The sequence below is a fragment of the Raphanus sativus genome, unplaced genomic scaffold (genome assembly GCF_000801105.2).
Source record: "Raphanus sativus cultivar WK10039 unplaced genomic scaffold, ASM80110v3 Scaffold0579, whole genome shotgun sequence".
Lineage (NCBI taxonomy): Eukaryota > Viridiplantae > Streptophyta > Magnoliopsida > Brassicales > Brassicaceae > Raphanus > Raphanus sativus.
In genome coordinates, this window is record NW_026615897.1 from 25,908 (window position 1) to 34,956 (window position 9,049).

General features: G+C 38.0%; 2 pseudogenes; both read left to right on the forward strand.

Annotated features, from left to right (window-relative positions):
* The first annotated feature begins 112 nt into the window (after positions 1–112).
* Positions 113–4,380, forward strand: LOC130502478 (beta-galactosidase 3-like; annotated as a pseudogene).
* Positions 4,381–4,611: 231 nt separating this feature from the next.
* LOC130502479 (purple acid phosphatase 6-like) lies at positions 4,612–7,103 on the forward strand (annotated as a pseudogene).
* Positions 7,104–9,049: the final 1,946 nt, after the last annotated feature.

Below are 9,049 nucleotides of genomic sequence, written 5' to 3' on the forward strand. Positions count from 1 at the left end.
ATAATCACTGACTTTCCTTTTTAATCTTTATTTATTTATTTTATTTATTTCTGTTTATAAAACAATTAATAAATGAGTAAAAAATGGTGGGAAAGCGTCGGTAGCTCACGACCACGTAGTGGTGTGAATGTGTGATGCGAGTACAACACTTGTGAAGTGCAATAAAACCCCTTCTCCCTCTTGTCCTTCTCCTTCGTCTTCTTCCTCTCTCTCTCTTCACAGAGCTGCACAAACACAGAAGAAGAGCTTTACATAACTCCTTCTTCTTGTTCTTCTCCCTGTGTGGTCTCTTGGAGGTCAATGCGGGTAATGGGGACTAGAGATTCCACTCCACGACTGATTCTCTGGCTCTGCTTAGGGTTCTTGATTCTAGGCGTTGGGTTTGTTCAATGCGGCGTTACTTATGACCGTAAAGCACTTCTCATCGATGGACAGAGACGAATCCTCTTCTCTGGCTCCATACATTACCCTCGAAGCACACCTGATGTAAGTTTTGGAATTAAAAAAAGCCCTAAACTTTATTTCTGGGTTTTAACGAAAAAAAAACCTAAACTTTTCTTTCTTGTTTTCAAAGGTATTAACTTTCTGTTGTTGTGGTTTAGATGTGGGAAGGTTTGATTCAGAAGGCGAAAGATGGAGGCATTGATGTGATTGAGACTTATGTCTTCTGGAATCTCCATGAGCCTTCTCCTGGCAAAGTAAAGTGGTTTCTTTCAGTTCTGTTTCAAGTTCTTACATTATGTTCTGTCTTTTTTTGACAATTAGTTCTTTTTTTTCCTCTTCAGTATGATTTTGATGGGAGGAATGATTTGGTGAGGTTCGTTAAGACCATTCACAAAGCTGGTTTATACGCTCATCTTCGAATTGGACCTTATGTTTGTGCCGAGTGGAATTTTGGGTAAGTAACCAAACTTCATGTGACCTTGTCTTGTCTCTAATTATGCTGTTTCTCAACTCTTTAAGTTGTTTTTTTTTCTTTGGCAATGAGCAGAGGGTTCCCTGTTTGGTTGAAGTATGTTCCTGGAATCAGCTTCAGAACAGATAATGAGCCTTTCAAGGTCTCTTATGAGTTACATATATTCACTTAATCCATTAGATGTTTTTATGGAACTTGTGATATTAATGTTCTTGGGGATAACGTTGCAGAGAGCTATGAAAGGATTCACGGAGAGAATAGTTGAGCTGATGAAGAGTGAGGACTTGTATGAGTCCCAGGGTGGCCCTATTATCCTTTCTCAGGTTAATACTTTTTAATTGAAAAGATTAAATACTTTGATTAGTGATCATGAAGTTAACAGAAAGGTGTCTTGTCTTTTTATTGGAATGTAGATTGAGAATGAGTATGGAAGACAAGGGCAGTTATTGGGAGCAGAAGGCCACAACTACATGACATGGGCTGCTAAAATGGCTGTAGCAACTGAGACTGGTGTCCCCATGGGTGATGTGCAAAGAAGACGATGCCCCTGACCCTGTGGTGAGTTTAAAAGCTTTGTAATAACTTTACTGAGTATTTGGTTTAACTCAAAACTAAATTGCATTGGTACTGAAACTTATTGATTTTTGGTAACAGATAAACACATGCAACGGTTTCTACTGTGATTCGTTTGCTCCTAACAAGCCATACAAGCCAACCATATGGACAGAGGCATGGAGTGGCTGGTACAAATATTCATTTACTTAAACGGACTAATCATTTTCAAATCTTTTTTATATTTTTTTGAACCGATGTATCTTTAAGGTTCACTGAGTTCGGTGGGCCAATGCACCATAGACCAGTTCAGGATCTGGCGTTTGCTGTTGCACGTTTCATACAAAAAGGAGGATCCTTTGTTAACTATTACATGGTATGTAGAGTTAAACCTCTTAGCTAAACGTTTTGGTTTTAGATTTGGTTTTGCCTGAAGACAATCTTTCTCTGTTTCCCTTTGAGAACAGTATCACGGAGGACTAACTTTGGAAGAACAGCCGGAGGTCCATTTGTCACCACCAGCTATGATTATGATGCTCCCATTGACGAATACGGTAACCCCAGATTCATTGGAATATAAGGCTAATGGTATGCTTTATGTACTAACTGAGTTGTTGTTAAATGTTGAATAGGTTTAATCAGGGAACCTAAATATGGTCATCTAAAGGAGCTCCACAAAGCTATCAAGATGTGTGAAAAAGCTCTGGTTTCAACTGATCCTGTTGTCACATCTTTAGGAAACAAGCAACAGGTTTGAATGGGTTTAAAATTTTGATAAATATGATTTTTGTTTAGCTCCACCTCTTACTAAACTCTTGTCACCTTGTTTTTCTCAGGCTCATGTATACTCTCCAGAGTCGGGAGATTGTTCAGCTTTCCTTGCAAACTATGACACAGAATCAGCAGCGAGAGTACTGTTTAACAACGTTCATTATAACTTACCTCCTTGGTCAATCAGCATTCTTCCTGACTGTAGAAATGCAGTCTTCAATACTGCAAAGGTAAAGTGTATAATAATCATTATTGTTCTGAATTTAAGATACTCGGATTGTTTTTTTTTGATAATCATAGGTTTCTCTTGTTTGATATTCAGGTTGGAGTTCAAACATCACAGATGGAAATGTTACCCACAAACACACCGAACTTCAAGTGGCAGAGCTATTTGGAAGATCTTTCATCTCTAGATGACAGCTCCACGTTCACCACTCAAGGGCTCTTAGAGCAGATAAATGTCACACGTGACACAAGCGATTATCTTTGGTACATGACCAGGTAAAAAGAAAAAAAACACATGTGCTATATATAGCTGCAATGTGATTCTCATTGCTAAAAACCAACATTTGGAATTTTTGTAATGTAGTGTTGATATTGGCGAAACTGAATCGTTCCTGCATGGTGGAGAGAGCTCCCAACTCTCATTATCCAGTCTACAGGCCATGCTGTGCATATATTTTGTCAATGGACAGCTCTCAGGTATAATGATTTACCTCATTAACTTCCATTAGAGAGTTTCTGATATGCAAAAACGTTAATATAAATGGCAGGTTCTGCATTTGGAACAAGGGAAAACAGGAGATTCACTTATAGGGGAAAGATCAGTCTACATTCTGGAACTAAACAAAATAGCATTGCTGAGTGTTGCTGTTGGATTACCAGTTAGTATTCTTTTTTTCTTCCTCGTCTTCTGCATTAAGTTTTTTTTTTCTCTTGTCCTGATGATGATGATCCCTTTTGTGTTCAACTCTGAAGAATGTGGGTGGACACTTTGAGTCATGGAACACTGGAATCTTGGGTCCGGTTGCACTGCACGGTTTGTCTCAAGGGAAGTTAGACTTGTCATGGCAAAAATGGACATATCAGGTGGGGCTGAAAGGTGAAGCTATGAATCTTGCATATCCAACCAACACTCCTTCTATTGGGTGGATGGATGCGTCCTTAACTGTACAAAAGTCTCAGCCTTTAACATGGCACAAGGTTTGACTGAATCAAACATAACTCCTCCATAAAAGCTTTTTCTAGTTTATAATCGTACTTTTTTTTGTTTTTTTGTTTTTTCAGACTTACTTTGATGCACCTGAAGGAGACGAGCCGCTTGCTTTGGACATGGGAAAATATGGGGAAAGGTCAGATATGGGTGAACGGTGAGAGCATTGGGAGATACTGGACGGCTTTTGCAACCGGTGACTGTGATCACTGTAGCTACACCGGTACATACAAACAGAACAAGTGCCTATCCGGCTGTGGCCAGCCTACACAGAGATACTACCACGTGCCGAGATCATGGTAAAGCCGAGCCAAAACCTGTTGGTCGTATTCGAGGAGCTTGGGGGAAACCCATCAGCTGTTTCTCTGGTTAAAAGATCAGTATCTGGAGTCTGTGCTGAAGTCTCTGAGTACCATCCGAATATCAAGAACTGGCGGAAAGCTATGGTAAAGGACAAACGTTTCATAGACCAAAGGTTCATTTGAAGTGTAGTCCTGGTCAGGCCATTTCAGCTATCAAGTTCGCAAGCTTTGGCACTCCTTTAGGGAAATGTGGGAGTTACCAACAAGGAGAGTGTCATGCAGCTGCTTCATACGCTATCTTAGAGAGGGTAAGAATGATAAGAATTGTTTACTTAATTTCAGTCACACTCTTTTTTGTTTTTTCTCTTAATAACCGTGTTGTGGTTTTGTTACATGCAGAAGTGTGTAGGAAAAGCGAGGTGTGCAGTGACGATATCAAACAGTAACTTCGGGGAAAGATCCGTGTCCGAATGTGTTGAAACGGTTGACTGTTGAAGCAGTTTGTTCTCATGAGACATCTGTACCAGCTGGAGACCTTGAAGACAACTATTGTTCTACAAAATGTATAACCAAACTATACAGAGAGAGAGGAAAAATAAGTAAGCTGAGTTAAAATCTGTGTCTGTGTGTGTTAGTTTTTGAACAGAAGAACTTTGTGGTTTAGAGTAGTTTGAGTTAGGTAAGAGAGGAGAGTCTATAGAGTGTGATGAGTCTTGGGCAATTCCGGGTCTTGTCAAAAACGTTTCTGCCCACCGGTTTACCTACGACCATTTTAAACCGGTTATGGAGACTGGAATTGTTGGGTATGAATGAAGTCTGGTTTAATGTTTGGTTTTGATTTGTCTCTGTAATCAACGATGAATGTTACGAGTTTTCTATTGTGTGAGTGTGATCCATTTGTTTCAATTTTTGTTTTGTTTTGGTAAAACATTTGTTTCAAATTTACTTTCTGCTTTCATTTCAACTTTTATTTCTCTGTTTTAGTTAGGTTTTATAAACCTTTTTAACTCGTTAACTATATATAAACCTTTAAACCTTTTTAACATAAAGCCTAGATTACGATTTAAAAATAATTCAGTTTTAGATTTTTTTGTTAACAAGTAAATATCTGTATTAGTTGTATTCTGTTTGGATTTTTATTATTGTGTAAAATACTTACCACATCTTAAATCGTAAAAATCTGGTAAATTTTTGCATTCAGTGGATATATCTAAATCGTAAAATCTGATAATTACTTGACAACAAAAAAAAATCTAATACTTTGTTACATTTCGATGATTTACATATCTATTTTCAATTTAAATTTTATTCTTAAGAAATACCGTACCAAAGTTCAACAATAAAATATTCCTAACTAAATGTCTTGCCAGTAGCATATTCCTAAACATCCGACTCCAGCTTATATAAGATCTAGTTAACCTATTTATCACACAATAAACACAAACAATAAACACCAAAGCTCTTAAGCAATTAAAAATGAAGTCAATGAATTTTTCTTACTCTCCCTCGTTCTTCTGAGCATCAACACCTTAATCAATGCTGGATAACCAGCAAATACGTACGTCAAGCGCTACCATCGATTGAGATGTCTCTTGAAAACGTTTTCCTTCACCTTCTGGTCATAATGTTCCTGAACAGGTTTGGATTAATTTTTTTTTCAGTTGCATCACAATATATCAAACCATCATTTTGTATTGATTTTTTTGGGTTATTATTTCAGGTTCATCTAACGCAAGGAGACCATGACGGACGTGCCATGATCGTCTCGTGGGTGACACGTTAAACCTAGCTGGTTCCAACGTCGTTACTTACTGGAATCGCCAGTAAATAACAGCGCGACGTGAAGCCTGCGAAGAAGAAATCTCATGGTTCAACGTCTCTTACAGATACTATGACTACGTTTCTGGTTTTCTTCACCACGCCACCATTAAAGGACTCGAGGTTTTGTGTACTTTGTCATCCAAGTAACAACGTGTACTTCTTTTTATATGGTTTCTTAATGTTTATCTTTTTTGTTTACGTTGCAGTATGATACTAAGTACATCTATGAGGTTGGTACCCATAAATCCGTTAGACAGTTTCACTTTACGAACTCCTCCAATGGTTGGACCTGATGTTCCCTACACATTCGGGATTATTGGTAATGCACGGATCTTTCTAAAACTAAATTTTAAAATATTGTTTGCAAATCGATATGTAATGGGTTCATTGGTTTTTGTAGGTGATCTTGGACAAACCCTATGCTTCAAACGAGACATTGTACCATTACATGTCGAACCCTAAAGGCCAAGCAGTTCTCTTTGCCGGACACTTGTCTTACGCAGACCGACCATCCAAACCATGACCAGAGAAAGTGGGATACATGGGGAAGATTCATGGAGCCTTGCGCTGCTTACCAGCCATTTAATCTATGCCGCTGGGAATCACGAGATAGATTTCGCTCCGGAGATTGTAAGATTCGCTTAGTCGCAATCAATTTAAGTCTCTTTTTTTTGTTGTTTTGGTTTTGTTCGGGTTTAAATTTGAATCTGTAATATTAGGATGAGACTCACCCCTTCAAGCTTACATGCACCGTTACACTAACCTACAAACCTCAGGGAGCATATCTCCACTTTGGTACTCAGTCAGACGTGCCCTGCTCACATCATCGCCTTTCCTCTTACTCTGCCTATGGTAACAAAAAAAATTCCCAAACCCTAAAGATTTGTAATCTCTCTTGATTTTTTATCACGTAATCTCATTATCAGGCAAATACACACACAATACTTGTGGCTGGAGCAAGAGCTGAAGAACGTGAACAGAGAGGAGACTCCGTGTGTGATTGTCAGGTTCATTCGCCGTGGTACAACAGCAACAACTACCATTACATGGAAGGTGAGAGCATGAGGATTATGTTTGAGTCGTGGCTTGTTTAACAGCAAAGTTGACTTGGTCCTTGCTGGTCATGTCCATGCCTATGAGAGATCCGAACGTTTCTCCAATATTAAGTACAACATCACCAATGGCTTTTGTACTCCTGTGAAAGATCTTACTGCTCCAATGTACATCACTATTGGAGATGGAGGAAACATTGAAGGAATCGCAAAACAGGTACTAAGAACAATGATTTGTTTGTTTTGGTGATATAAAACTAAACTAAAGTCTTATATTTTGTGTTTTGCATTCAGCTACACTGACCCACAACCAAGCTACTCAGCGTATAGAGAGGCTAGTTTCGGTCACGCTCTCTTGGAGATTAAGAACAAGACCCATGCGCTTTACACTTGGCATAGGAACCAAGACAATGAGCCCCGTCGCAGCTGATTCTGTCACGTTGTATAACCGATACAATTTACAGACCGATGAGTAGTTTGAATGTCAAGTTCTTGTTTTTTTGTTATATTTAGGATTTTAATTTGTTTCTCTGATTTTCTGTTTCGATTTGTTTTTTCATCAGATTTAATAAGATTGCGTTAGATTTTCCTCCAATATACACGGATAAATTTGTTTGGATCATCAAAATATTATCTTCTTTTTATACACAGAACAATAATTACCTTAATAACTAATAAGGGATAAAATAAGGGAAGTGTTGTCAAAAAAAAAAAAAAATAATAAGGGAAGTAATATCTGGTGAGATTATAACGCGAGACGAAGACCACGTAGTAAGAGGAGAATGTTTCAGACACTCATTGTCTCCACCGGAGATCATCAGCAAGTTCCAAGTACGATACAGTCTACAGATACGACGGTGACTCCTCTGGAAACCCTAAAATGCCGTAGCTTCTAGAAAGCCGGGAAAACTTTGTGATCACGAAGATGATACTCAGACTGCTCCAGGTCATCTCTTTCTCTCTTACACACAAATATAAATACAGGCATCACTTAGTTACAAAAAATGGTGTTTGATGAGATGAAATTTTGTCAGGTATGCTTGAGAATTCGCGTGCATCCCAAGTTTCTTCACTTGAATGCAACTTCCACACAAATGGGCTTTGGAGGTAAGCTAAGAGATGATGATCAACGAAAAAAAAACTTGTACTTATTTTTTAAATTAGTATATGGATTCGGATCTATGAGTTATATGGTTTAAAACAATTACGGATATAAGACTAATTAAACAATATATTTTTTTTCTTAATTATTTTGTAATGAGTTGTTATTTTTATTTTTGTACTGTATTGCAGCAATCGCATAGCTAGTTGAAAATGCTGTTGACGAGGTATGCATGCATGCCTTAGGGAAACGCTTCTCTTTTGCTCATTATGTGTGAAGTGTATCTTATAGCATTTTCTTTGTTCATTGTATTCTTCCTTAAGATACAAAACGGTGCCACTTTTATAAGCATCGACAGATTGATATTAGTCAAAGACAACTTACCAGCTTTAGTTTTCCAAGACGATGGGGGCCGGGATGGGATCAGAAAATGCATGAGCTTAGGCTACTCATCAAAAGAAGTCTAATAAAGACAATTGGACAATGTAAGTTTTTTTTATAATGTATTATTTTGTTAAAAAGAAACGTTGAGCTTCTTTCTAGTTAGGTTACTAACAGAGTTTCACCTTTTGTGTGTGTAGATGGAAATGGTTCTAGAGACAAGTACCATGAGACTTGGAGCTGATGCCATCGTTTTCACTCGCGCTCAACTCGTGAAGGGTATTGACATATATTGTACATGTACATTCTGAAACTTAGCGTGTGCTCTGTTTTTAACTTTTACTATGTTTTTATAGCAAAAACTACCCAGTGCGTTGGTTCTTCTGTCTTACACGTTCCTTAGGAGAACGGGCCAGGATGAATATGATGTTATTGTTCCTATGATAAAACTTCAGCATTTGTTGCTTCTTGTTTTCATGTCTGAACTAGACATTACACTACAATGTTTGGAAACTCAAGACGTCTCCAATGCAGATTTATATTGATGTAATCCAAAGATGGGCTGCCAGACTGCCACAGTGAAGTAAAAGTTGGATCATCAAGGAGGCACCTAAACACTTCCAGTTATCGGATTCAATGTATATCACAAAAAACCGTCTCATTCAAGTACATTTTGATGTTGCAGTTAGTTCAAGAAAATCTTCAATCGTTAGAATTAAGCAATTGTAGCAACTTGTTCATTATCTGAGATCCATTGCACCATTAAAAGGCAGTGGTGTTGTCAGTATAGTGATTTCTTTCCTTGACGACTCCATTGAATATGTTTTGTTTGAGGGAAAGACCTTAGAGGAGAGACTCATTATTAACCAAAATATGCTCCCCAGGAGTTCTTGAAGCAAACTTTATAGAACCGGCTCATGATAAGCAGGATTTTGAAAG